Source organism: Podarcis muralis, chromosome 6 (assembly GCF_964188315.1).
Source record: "Podarcis muralis chromosome 6, rPodMur119.hap1.1, whole genome shotgun sequence".
Classification (NCBI taxonomy): Eukaryota; Metazoa; Chordata; class Lepidosauria; order Squamata; family Lacertidae; genus Podarcis; species Podarcis muralis.
Window position 1 is genome coordinate 50,921,060 of NC_135660.1, and position 14,310 is coordinate 50,935,369.

At 39.1% G+C, this 14,310-nt stretch overlaps 1 protein-coding gene across 3 annotated transcripts in view; it reads left to right on the top strand.

Moving 5' to 3' along the window:
* Positions 1 to 14,310, top strand: part of ATRNL1 (attractin like 1) — a 501,150-nt gene that overhangs the window by 457,720 nt on the left and 29,120 nt on the right. The window lies entirely within an intron of this gene.

Below are 14,310 nucleotides of genomic sequence, written 5' to 3' on the forward strand. Positions count from 1 at the left end.
GTACCGCTCCGGCAGGAAGGTAAATGGCGTTATCATGCACTGCTCTGGTTTGCCAGAAGCAGCTTAGTCATGCTGGCCACATGACCCAGAAGCTGTACGCTAGCTCCCTCGGCCAATAAAGTGAGATGAGCATCGCAACCCCAGAGTCGGCTACAACTGGACCTAATGGTCAGGGGTCCCTTTACCTTTGCCATATTTTGGAGGGAGTGCTTCATTTCAGCCCTGAATTTAATTCCACTTCCAGCTGATTGTAAAAGAGCAACACAAAAAGGGCTGTTCTGTGGAAGCAACCTTGAGATGAGGATGCAAAGAGTGCTAGCTGTTTGTGGCATGTATAATTCGAAGCACAGCTGGTGCATATACTTTGAGAAACCTAGATATGTTAATGGAGGGGCAGTGACTGAAGTGCTATTGCTAAAGCCACCTTGAAAAAGCGGCATAAAGTTTAGTTATTTGGAAGCCATTTGAAATATGCCTTTGGCAAAACCCTGTCAGGATTTGCTTCCTTCTTAGAGGTTGGTTGTTTTTACCATATCCTTATCCTACATTTAGACAAATATCCTCAAGTTTTTGCCCTCAATAAAGGTTACCAAAATCTATTTTCAAACTTTTATTCATTTATTACTGATGCCCAATACTACGTCAGCCTAGGTTTTAGCAGCAGCTTATGAATGGAAGAAGAAAATTAAAAGGTAATCATTTAGAGGGGTGGGGGTGGGAAATCAGCAGTCATAAAACATTTTAAAAACCACTCAAAAACAAATCGACCACAGTCTTTTAAAACCTACTCAAACTCAGTGATTGAATCCTTTTCCATATTTTAAAAATGAGCTGAACTCTTATGGTGCATGGCTTCCAATAATCAGCCCTCATAGGATACAATTGCCAGTGGTTGTGAATGCTACTCAGAATCCAAGAGAATCACTGCCCTTTATCAAACCAGGAAGACTGCTAGGCAGTGAGGTGGGCAGTACACCAGCAGAATCCATAATCTGTCCTGATTACCCAGTGCCAGAAGCAAACATTCTTGACCCCCATTCAATTCGACAGAGAGCCCAAAAAGATGGAATCTCTACAGCCTCAAGTCTGCTCTAATGCTGTACTGACTGAGTACCCAGTGGACATAGCTGGGTGAGACCAACTCTGCCCTGCTCACTTCATCCACATTTCAGTGAAATACAGACCAGAGGGATCTCCTCATTCACGGTCAGACCATGGTTGTGGGAGGTGGTATTCAAAGCCAATCTGGCATTCAACAACAGACCCAAGGGCTGGCTGACAGAATAACCACAATTCCCAAAGTTGGAGGAGGGGCTGGTGCACTAACTGTGCTGTGTGCCCCTTTCCCAGCCTGCCTCGCCCCTACGCCATACCAAGCTTTATCCAGAACCACCGTGATTGGGGTCCCCCCTGCTCTTCTCTTCCCAGGCATATCTTACCTCCAATAATTAAAACAAAAACCCAAACTATAAAACACACGTTAAAAAGCAATTTAAACAATTTAAAACAATTAGGGCAGAGCCATCCCCAGAGAAACTTTTTGATGAGAACAGAGATGTAAACACTTCTTTTTGTAGCAATTATATGTAAGGCAAAGGACTTTTGTTATATCACTTCCTAGTATAACATTCTACACAGGTCTTTGTATTTAGTCCCATTGATCATGAAAGCTGCTGATGAGCAGGATGGGGCCAACAGATTCTAGCCTATTGCATTGAGTTGGACATGGTACATCAGTGTCTCTGATCCTCTTTAATAAGTTGGTTCTATGCAAGAGCACTATCAAATTGCAAAATAAATCAATTGTTCAAAAAATGTCATACAGAGGAAAGAACTTTTACCATTATAAGTTAGCAAAGAGAGTAAGCAGTGCATAACACCCTGGGATATACAACAGGTATTTTGCTTTTGAGGATTAAATGGTAGAATGCATTCGCTAAAGGGAGTTTGTAAATTATTCAGATAATCTGTACCTGTGGGATAAATGCTGTTCTTTAAAACTAGGATACAGCTATATAATCAGATAACTTAGGTCCATCAATACTGAGCTAAGAAATTCTGTAATTTCCCACCCCCTGCATTTATTAAAAATCTGGAGTTTTATTCAAATACTATCTCCTTGACGTTATGCTTCAGTGAAGTATTTGGTTATCTCTGATTTTTCCACTGATCAAGAAAAAAGAAAAAGAGAGAAAGGCCTAGTGATATGTGAAGAAACTGCAATAAAAGACACAGTATCATGCATCTTCTTACCATAAATAATTAATTTTTCACGATGGTGGATGGTTTCCTAATAATGAAAATTCTCATTAAGTTTTCCCATTTTCAAATTTTATATAACAGCTTGCATTAAATCATAAATCCCCCCTGCTCTGTCAGTTCAAGTGAACAATCTGCAAACCTTGTCAAGCATAAGCATGCACATTGTTAGGCCCTGCATTTTTGTATTTGGATTAACGGATCTGGATATTTAGATGGTTCAATACTTTTAGCACTTTAGTTTCTGTGCAGGGTGGAATTTTGATCATACTGGTGTTGTATTAGAAATTCCTACTGGATATTCTACTAGAAATTTACTGAATATTAGCTCTGCTTCATATATTTAAATCTCCTCCAGTGGATCATCTCCGTCATAAAGGAAGCAATGTATGGCCTGCAACATCCCAATCTCAGTTGTGCTTTTTGAGGGAGAAAAATGGTGGGGGCAGGGCTTCCATAAGATCAGTCATTGACTTGGACATCCCGGCTCATCAGCTTCTACATGTACTTGGGGCAACTGCAAGACTGTGTAGTGGATGATTTTCAAAATATGGATATTCCAAAACTCCATAATTATATCAGAGAAAGTTTGCATGCATAACAAATCAGCCATTTGTTGTTTCACATTTTGAAGTCACTGTTCTAACACATTGCAATAATAGAAAGCAACACACATGACAATTAAACAGCTCTTACTCCTCCGGTTGATGGATGGAGCCAGCGTGCAGTTCCCTTTAACCAATGCTGTTGGATCTGAGTGGTCTTTCAAGCAGGGTGTGGGAGAACCACCCTACAGCCGCTCCTTCTCATACTGATGGTTAGAGCCAGGCAGGAGTTCCATTTTGAAGTGGATCATATACAACATAAACTAGAAAGAGATCAGGGTTGCTTTTGTATTGAGTTTAGTTTGGTAATTCCATCTGTTGTCCATCTATTTATTTTTAGAGAAAATTTACCAATTTCTGACCTATTGCATACCAGTTTTTCCTCTGCTGTCCAATTCTCTTTTATCACACAATGTGTTTGTTAAAATGGCAAAGTGTTGTTAAGTCTTTTCTGGGCCACAGTGCCTTTAATTAGAAGTTTCTTACTTGTATCTTCTGACCCTGGTTTTCTATCCAGCACAACTAATGAACTGTCCATTAATTCCCCCATAATAGATCGATTCCTGCTCCCTCAAGAATTTAATTAATGACTTCCTTTCATTCTTTTAGTGTGAAACAGTGCTACTTTGTAATAAAAAGATTAATAAATCATGATAGAAATCTAATTAAAGATCAGGAAATGACTAGTTAAGCAAAATTAAACCACAGTTCATCAGTGATGTACTGCTGTACTAACCAAGGAACAATAAGAAATAATATAATTAAAACTGTAGGGGTTCTTTGATCATTTGGACTTCTGAGTAAATATAAAACTATCTTGGCCATGGGACAGGCATTGCTGGATAATATAGCACTATATTAGGTATCATCTGGCACCCCTATTTTAACATCTGCTTTCAACCGATTATAGAAAATCAAAGGAAGATTTGGAAACCCAAATCTTCTAGAGATGCCATAGTAATGCCCACTGTATTGTACTTTCACGGATGATACAATTATTACAGTCCCATTTTATTCAATTTACTTTCTCTTATAGGGGTGGGGTATTATTTGTTCATTTATAAGCTTTTTATACCATCCTTTATTCTATTTAGAATTTCAGGTCACTGCGCAGTTCATTACATCACAACATAAACACAAACTACAGATAAAACATTAGTACCATATTTTTCGCTCTAGAAGACGCACCCGACCATAAGACACACCTAGTTTTAGAGGAGAACAAGAAAAAAAATATTCTCTCCCTCTCTGCGCAGCGCCTCTCCAGCAAAGCAGGAGGAGAAACGGAGCCCCTTCCATTTCTCCTCCCGCTTCGCTGAAGGGGCGCTGCACAGAGAGGGAAAGCTGCGCAGTGCCTCTCCTGGCTTCAGGGATAGCCACCCGAAACCTCCGGAGTGCAGTGGGAGCGCTCTCGCTGCGCTCCGGAGGCTTTGTGTTGCTTTCGCTGAAGCCATGGACCCTGCATTCGCTCCATAAGACCCACACACATTTCCCGTTACTTTTTAGGAGGGGAAAAGTGCGTCTTATAGAGCGAAAAATACGGTAATTAAAATGTGCACAAGTTAAAATGCCTAGGTGAACAAAAACATTTTGCTGGGCAGATCTCCACTGGAAAGGCATTCTATAGCTGGGGAGCTATGATGAGAAAGTCATTTACTTTGCTTTTACCTACCATACCTGAAGAAGGTACCATTTTCAAGTTGCAATCAAACTTCCCATTCTAAAGATCAGGAATGAAAAGGGGACTCATAGATTTCACTTGGTTTTTCTAACCATTCCTGAGAACCAGAAAATCATGGGTTGCCGAATGAATCATCAAGTAATCAGACCCCCAATAAAAAAAGTCTTAGAAGATTTTCTTTTACAATAGACTTTGCTAACAGTGCATCCTAATCTATCTGGATGGTACTTCAAATGCATACACCTGTTGTGCTTTAACTGTAAAGCTGATCTGTCAGATGTTGAGAGGGGGAAGGGGAGTGAGAGAGACATTTTCCTGTTAGGAATACTGCCAGAATCTCTGTACTGTTAAAAAAGAAAGAAAGAAAGCATCCGATAATGTTTCTGGATCCCAGTTTAAAGCACATTAGCTTTGGTGATCCAAAATATGAATGTCACACTTTATTCTTGACCTGACCTGTTACAAATTAAAGAGTGGGTTTGTGATTTTCTCCACAGTTGTGTGCCTTTGTTATAAACCCTGATTATGTTTTAATGCTTCCCTGCTGCTCACAGACCAGTGAGGCTGAAATGGAGAAAAATGCATCTGATTGAATCTACTGTACTACTTCTCGTTTCTTTTGTTCGGCACACAATTGGGACCAATTTTGTTTGCTATTAGTTTTGAACAGAAAGGTCATTTATTCTTAAAGTAGCCTCCATGAAGAAAAATACTGCAAACGTTATTTTCCTGCATGTGTCTCTGAGAAAAGTATGTGGGATTCTTTACAATGCCACCTCAGTATCTTATTGTATCAGCTGAAATGCTTAGCTAAGACTTAGAACTTGTGAAAAGGACTCAAATAATATTTATCTTTGAAGAAAAAGAGCATTTAAGAAATTCAGACTTCACAATAGCAGTCATGTGACACAATTTCTATAATTATTCGGTGCCGGAATGCAAAGTACTCACATCATTAACAAATTCTATTTTCCTACATATTAAATAATTGTATTCAAGAAATGCAGCAAATTATGGCCTATTTCCTGGGGGAAATAACAGAAAATTGCTAGTTTTTCTGGGAATAGCCAGGCCTCAAGAAATTTCCATTACTATAAGAAAATTAATATTTTATAAAGCTTTATGTACTTTTTATCCCTTTTCAGAGGAAAGTACTGGAATCTGCAGATGTAATTCACTGTTAAGGAAAACTACCATATGCATTTTTTTTCTTAATGCATATATTTTCTTGCTTATGTATAGGGCTATATAGTGTAGATTTATTGGGAGGTTTATGTTCCAAATAAAAAACGAATTAGGCAAATAATGCTTTCACAACTGCTAGTAGCATATGTCTCAAGCCATTTTTTTGTATAACATAATATTATCATTAAAAATAGATTGTGTTTGCATGAAGTATAATTATTTTGCATCCATGCTGAATGTATATTGGAATGCCTCATGTCTCCCAGTAGCTGGTGGAATTTTTTAAACAATTCAGTTACAGCGAAGTATCTTTGCTATACTATTGGGCCAAACTTCTGGCAGTTCCAAACTTCAGCCTGAATTTGGTGGGTGAGGGTGAAAGAGGTTGCAAAACCGATTCCCTTTTTTATTTTTAGGAGGAATCTGGAAGGGTGAGACCTATTGGAGCTAAGCTCCAATTTGCTAAAGGCCACTATGCTTTCTCCAAATGCTTCATTCCAAAGGGTATTCTGAGAACAAAATGGCAGCTCCTGTTCACTTCTGAACAGGAACATTCTGGGGAGGAACATAGCAGCTTATAGACCAGGGTTTCCCAAACTTGGGTCTCTAGCTGTTGTTGGACTACAAGTCCCATCATCCCTAACTAGCAGGACCAGTGGTTGGGGATGTTGGGAACTGTAGTCCAAAAACATTTGGCGACCCAAGTTTGGGAAACCATTCATCTAGATAATCAAACTTCAGTGGTCCAGTAATACACTCCCTAAAATTTGCATATCCTTATCTCTCAAAAGTACCAAAGGCTGCCCCAGTTACACAGCCTACAAAATGGGGGGATTCTGGCTCATCTATTGGGAACTTTATGAAATTATTTAAAGTCCTCGGGAGGAGGGAATATACAGGGTGAGTCCTTTAAAAGAGGCCCCATGGATACAGAGTGCACATGTTCCATGGGGCCTCTTTTAAAAGACTCACACTGTATAACTGGATGTCATTCACATGCTTCTAAAGCAATACTAATGAAATTATCCCTACCCAAAGTTCCCCCATGATTCTGGGGTTCCAAATGATCTCATCTGGTTTCTGGAGTGACACTGATGTGTTAGTGTTGCTCTGGCTGTAAAATCTAATGATTAAATTTATTTATTTTAACAAAGGCGCCAACCCCTAGGCATGTTTACATATAAATGTGAGACTTTCTTCTGTTTTAAGTTTGTCATTAGACTGCAGTCCTAGCTCCACATATCTATTGAATTCCACAGGATTTATTTCTTAGTAGGCATGGTTAGGATTGAGCTGTTACATGTTGTCTTAGAATGATATAGACACATGCCCAAAATGGATGTCTTCCTTATACATGCCCCTCTCCAGCCATCCTCCCCACACCAGTACAGTCTTATCACTTTTAATATGTGCCACTCTCTCTATTAAATTAAAGCATATATGTAAAGCAGGGAGTGTGTGTATGCAGTAGATGGGCAGTGTCACCACAATGTCCTGAGCTTCACTATGGCTTACAATCTGTAGATGAAGTAAGCCACAACTGAGTAACCATGGAAAACTGTGTGTGTACATGGAAGCTAAGTTATAGGTGAATATATGTTCGTAAGTGAATTTGCAGCCACCATAATCCTTTTAAACAGCAGGTTTTTCTTATTCTGGAATGTGTACTAGGGATAGGTGGATAAAAGGGAATGTGCATATAAATATTTCACAAAAGATTTTTGTTTTCGTTGAACAGTCACTTGTCAAGAGCCTCAGAGTCATGCTACAGGGACAAATGATACTTCCTAGGAAGGCAGATGTATAATCTGAGGCACTCGGTGAAAGCAGAGCGGCGATGTCATAGCGATGATTATTCTTTTGGTGAAAGATGTTTGCTAATCAAGCATCCTCCTTAGCTTAAATCTATGGAAATAAGCTGGTGAAAGTAATGCATTTTCAGGAGCTTGGGGTGTGTTTTTATGCAGGTAGTTGGCGAGTGACAGAGTAAAAAAAATCTAGGAGGCAAAAAGTTGTGAAGTTGGAGATATGTTTTTGATGACAGGTACTACAGCAGCAAGAGCAAAAACAATGGTAGAGAGAAGCAGTAAAAATATCGTTAAGGAAATTGTTCCTCAGATATCATATACATTCAGCTGCATGAGAAATATGCACCATGGGGAAAAATTCCCTGATGTTGCTTCTTAATCTATATTCTATTTCTGATCTGCTCCCTCACCCTACTGCCATTACCAAGTTTTTGATTCTTGTGTTGTCTGAAATATCAGATTTCTCAAACTTGGAGGGACAGGCAATGACTGCATGGAGAAAATTGGCTTAACACTTAATAAATAGGTTCCTTAGAACTGTCTTAAAACTCCAGATGGACTGTGTGCAATCCAGAGGGGAAAGGTTGCAAGAGGAGGAAATGCCCCTTCTTTCATTCAAATGAGAACTTTCTCTTGAATTTTGTGTGTTGGGATTAATTTGGGCTCTTCAATATTCCAAACCCAAAGCATAGTATTTCTGATTTTAGTGTGTGTGTATATGTTTATTGGTATTTTCTGTTAAATGTCAACCTAGAGCAGTAGGAGCATGCTGACTTGCAGTTTCCTCTGTGTGTGCAATCCACCAAGGGTTGCCAGCTCTGCTTGTAAGGGCATAACTGCATGTTACATGAACATTCCTAAGAGGCCACAATGCCATCATTTGGTCTTGTAAGGGTCTATTCCTGTACATACTTACCTGAGACCATTGAACTCTGTGGACTTAATTTTTAGTTGACATATATAGGATTGTACTGTAAGCATTCTGTGAGCTTTCATGTTAGGGGAATATGTCTTTATTGTGCTTGACATTCTTCAGAGATATTTCCTTAAAAGCAAAGTAATAGAATATATTCTTAGTGTAGGCTGATACTCTCTTTTTTCTTTGAAGAAACTTTTGTTTTCCTGGTACGTGCTGAAATTTGAATACAATCATATAGTAAATACATAGGATTTTCTTACACAGTACAGTAACATGCATCCACACATTAATTACATGCTTCTGTAGATTACTTGATAATTACATTTAAGAGGCTTAAAGATTTAGAAAGGCGAAATTACTAGGTATTTACCCTATTAATACTTTTGTTTATATATTCACATTAAAATTCCATGGAATTATTGCAGTGTTAAACTTTCCTGAGATAAAGGAGTTGAGTACACTCCACTCATCCTGTAGCAGTTTCCGATGTGACACAGTGAATACAATTTATTTGACACCCATGCACAATAATATATAGAGAGGCAAAATTATCTGGAACAGTGAAGCTATCTGAATTGGGTGGAATCTAAAGGTCCCCTTCTGCATGCATAACCTGTCTTGCAACTCATGGAAATTCTGTTTAAAACCTTCCAATAGGCACACATGAGAAAAGTGAAACTAAGTCTGAAGATGTTCTTCCGCTTATGCAACTTCTTGAGGAACCAGAAGCACGGTAACTGCTATCAAACCTGTTTGATAATGCAAGAACTTGCACAAGCTTTTGTAGTACTGTGGACACACATGTAAGATCCTCAAGTAGCCCCTGAAGAGGAGAGGCATCTCTTCTTGTTATTCACACAGGAAATTGTTTTTTGATTATCTTAATATAATATCACCTTAAATGTTGCACAAATGGCAGTCAAAGCTGTGAATATTAAATATGTAAAACTGCATGAGATGCTGTCCTACTGGACTGAAATATTATATATATTGTATACACAGATGATAATCCAGTCCAATTCATGGGACTTACTCCTGGCTAATTGGGAGTTTGGTGGTGTTGGCTGCTTGTTTTGGTGTTGCCAGCAAACTGTAACACAATTGTTGCTGGGAATGTGCCCACATTGCCACAAGCAGGTGCCCTTTAATATATGGCAGTCTGTAGAGTGGAATTTTAATCTCCTTTCACACACATACTAAGCACTGTGGAAGCCACTTGCCCACAGAGTTATCACATGACAACTAGCCATGATGGCTATGTTAACTTCCATTGTCAAAGGCAGTATGCCTCTGAATACCAGTTACTAGGAAACACAGGTCCTGCGAATGAGCTTCCTACAGGCAACTGTAGCTTCCTACAGGCATCTGGTAGCCATTGCGAGAACAGGATGATAGATTAGATAGGTTCTTATGTAACTCTGTAGATACTAGACCAGGCTTCCTCAACCTCAGCCCTTCAGATGTTTTGAGACTACAATTCCCATCATCCCTGACCACTGGTCCTGCTAGCTAGGGATCATGGGAGTTGTAGGCCAAAAACATCTAGAGGGCTGAGGTTAAGGAAGCCTGTACTAGACCGTGTACTAATTTCCAGAAGGGTAGATGTGTTGGTCTGCAGCAACAAATCTAACCAAGAATAATACATTTAATCTGGCTTAGGCTTAGAGAGCCACTAATGAAGTGGATTCTAGCCAGCAAAAGCTTACAACTTAATAATTCTATATGGTACCACATGACTCTGCTGCTTTTGCTACAAGATAGAAACATAGGAAGCTACCTTATATGGAGACAAACTATTGGTCCATCCTGAATTTTGTCTACACTGACTGGCAGCAGCTCTCCAGGGTTTCTACCTTGAGATGCCAGGGATTGAACTTGGGACCTTCTGCATGCAAGGCAGATACTTTACCACTGAGCTCTGGCCCTTGCATTCGGGTAGTCTGCAAACCTCGGTTGGTCTTATGAGACCAGCATTCTACAATTGTGGCTGTCCCTGCCCACCAATACACATATCTCAGACACATGTGATAGACGGGGTAGCCAATATAGTGCCCTCCAGGTGTGGTTGGACCATTGGCCATAGGAAAAGCAGTCCAATAATATTTGGAGGCAGCATGTTGTCTATGCCTGGGATAATCTCATGGGAAGCAATTCCCATGTGGCTCACTGTGTACAGAGGGAGCCTTAGAGGAGGCACATAGAGCGAACAATAACAGAATTGTGTATTCAAACAGCAAAACAATCCAGGATTTGTCTCACAATGGAACAGTTTTACAAAAACATTAAGGGCAATCTTGGTTGGAAAACAACACTATATAGAAACTGTCTTGTCTGTTTTTATTTTGCCTCTGAATTTTTATTTATTTATTATCACACCCATATCACTCTGATAGGCACTATATCATTCATAGCAGGTGAACATGGGAACAGTTATTATCACATAAACATGTGATCTGTTGTCAGAACTATTTACCAATCTCAGAAGCCTTTGATTGAATGTCAAGGCCATGATTCTGTCCTAGCTACTCCCATTTGTCACAAATTTTATACCTTTTTCTTTGTTGAAAGTGGAGGCAACTCCATTTTCTGAAGGACTTTTACAGAGCTCCTATTACCTGTAAAAGCAGTTTTTCATAAGTCATAATTTTTAAGTGCTCCTTCGAGTGGTTTGACACTTTTTCAAAAGTATGATAAAAGTTTATATGCTTGGAAATGATCTGTCTAAGAGGTAAGCTCTTTATATTTTATTCATTTTTGATAGTTTGCTCAATAATGCTTCGGCCCCTCCCCAAATGATACTGCCAGTTTCTGAAATGTAGCCCATAAAACTTCAGTTGGAGGGGGAAATTGTTATGTGATGATACGTTTGGCTGTATGTGGAAGGATTGCAACCATCTAATCACATAGTTAAATTATGCTTAGCAATGTGGTAGCAATTGCCTCTTTGGCTGCTTCCATATTGCTCCTTAGAATGTGTATACATCATCTGCCCACAAAATTATGGTAGACTGCCTGGGAGTAACCATGGTGACAGCAAAAAACTTACCACTTGTGATAGTATGTAAACTAGCCCTTTGTTTGAGTGACCCTCCTAACACAGGCTTGTACTTCAGGAATTAGGTTGCAGAGTGTTGTTGATAGGGCTTTCTCCATACTTGATATGCCATCATAGAATCACAACTAAGGAAGGCAGTTGTGAATGTACGAAGGTGCCTTATACAGAGTCTGACCATTGGTCTATCTAGTTCGATTTGGTTCAGTATGGTTTACATTGACTGGCAGCCTCCGGGGTTTCAGTCAAGACATCTTGCTCAGCACAACCTGAAGATGTCAGGGATTGAACCTGGGTGGGTGCTTTTCTGTGCAAGGTATGTGCTGTACCACCGAGTTACAGCCATTATGGATATAGTTCTCTTTCCCCCTCCCTCAAGGAAGGCTTGAACTGGCAGCAGCACAAGGGACAGTGGACCCTCTCATCAGCTGGCTCCACTAGGGACTATTTTGTGTGTATCTTGTGCTCAACTGAGTCAACGCTTTTCCCCTATTCTTTTTTACTGAGTGGCATGTGAAAGAACCAGCTTCACTTATCTAGTCAAAAGATTTGATAACTATTTAAAAGGGGGACGGGTTGGAACTGTAGATAAAGAATGGACGGTTATGAAATGCTTCAAATTTCTATAGTGCTAGAATTGCATACTACACTAACATATTCCTAAATTAGGCCTTTCAGCAACCCGGTGAGCTGAGTTAAGTAGTCTTTGTCCCATTTTATAGTGTGGGAAATTGGGTGAATGAGGTCAGAATTTTCAATTTTGGATGCCTAAAGCTAGACATTTAAATCCGTGCAAGGGCATCTTATTTAAAGTTTCACTTGCACATGTTCAGGGGATTTTGAAGCAAACAGATAAGCAAATCAGAGATAAGTCACTGCTGTCTTGAGAAAAATTAAATACATAATAGCTGTACTATTGGACCAGGTGTCCATGTAACTAATCTATATGGAGGACAACATGGTAGATAAAAAAAGTGCTGAGTCTTCCGGAATTAGTAGCAATGCCAGATATTGCACACCAGTAATGTACTGAGATTAGTAAAAATCTTAATAAATAATAGTTGATAGAAAAACATAATAGACAAAGTAATCAATCATAACTCTTTATAGAAAAGAAAACAACTATTTGCAGGGGGTTATTCATTAACATGCTTGCTGTATTGGAAACTCCTGGAATAGAAGAGCAACCGAAGACTCTTGGCTTGAGCAAGGGGTAGGTTAGAAAGAACCTCACCCTTACTAGATTGATTTTAGGATTTTTAAAATGAGAAGCAGGGCTAGCACAGCCTGTATAGCACAGTTATACCAATCTCTTTATACTGGTGCGTTTTACAATCCTGAGAGGTTGAGGTTTAAAACATCTTTCATTGCATTAGTTATACAAGAATGAGGGAAGGTTGTCTAGCACACCCTCCTCAGCTGTCGTGGCCCCTGGATATCTCTGCTAAATGTGCTGTGTGGAACAGTGTTGTAACAAAGTGTTGTTTTGTCTTTAAGAATCACTTGGGGCTAGCAGTGAGCTTTGGCCTGCTTCACTGTTTTGTTCATTATTTGTCCTTTTGGTCTCCAGTCAAAGTTAGTTGCTGTCATTGATGTAAAACATATATTAGACAAATAACTGGTTAGACTTGGCCCTGGGAACCATGATGTTAATTCCTGGGAGGAAAAGTTCATTCTGCACTACTTCAGCTTTGCGAGGCTAGATCAAACAATACCTGTAGGTCTGGACCATTATGAGGTGAGGAGGGCAAGCATACCCACGCACCCTGGCTTTATCTCCAAAGGCATGCACAGCACATTTCATCAAGGTGTGCACCCAGGGAATATTTTTTAAAGGTGAACACTTGTTGAATACATACACATAGTCATAAAGGACATTATTTTTATTCACAAATAACTAAAGGAATAAAACTTAATTAAACTTATTTTTTAATTAACAACTAAACTTTAAAAAGACAAGCTTAAAATATGAGACACAAAATACCAAATTTTTGCTGTAATGATAACCAGGCATATACAAAAATAGTCAATTTTCATGATCCTTATCCTAACCAAATAATGAGCTGACCAAAACAAGCTTTCTACTAACCTGAAACAGGAATGGAATGGGACTTTACTCCCTGTTCTTTTTAAGGTAATCTGTTTGAATTAATCTGTTATGGTTGAAGTTCTCTTGACCTCTCACTCAAAAAGCTTTTTATTTGCCAACATCATCCTTGTTTTGCTTCTAACGGCATTCATACACTTTTATAGATATTGGGTGGAATTCAACTAAGTTATAGTCACAGTTACACTTAGAGTAAGCCTATTTAAATGAATAAACCTAATTTATTCATGTTCACGAATTTCATTGGGTCTACTGTAAAACTTAGTTGAAGGCCACCCATAAGGACAGAATGAAGCACTTCTAGGTTGCAATCCTATCTATATACACTTACCTGAGAGCAAGTCTCATTAAATTCAGTGAGAATTACTTTTCAGTAGATATGTATAGGATTCCTCTGTTAGGCTTTCCATAGGTCTACGTAAAGTATCTCTGTAGACTATGGGGCATTTCCCTAGCAGCAAATACAGTCAGAAAATCCATTATACACAGGCTGAAATAGTTTGGTTGATTTTTATATATTTTTTCCAGAGGATGGCTGCATAGTGTTGGCCAATGCACATTGTGTTTTCTGTGCATAGGCCATTTTCAAAAGCTCCAAAAACAGGGATTGCAAGCACTTGGTAGGCAGGGAAGACAAGAACACTTATGCTCCCTTCTATGTGATAAGCTGGGTCAGGGGAAATATAATCTGATC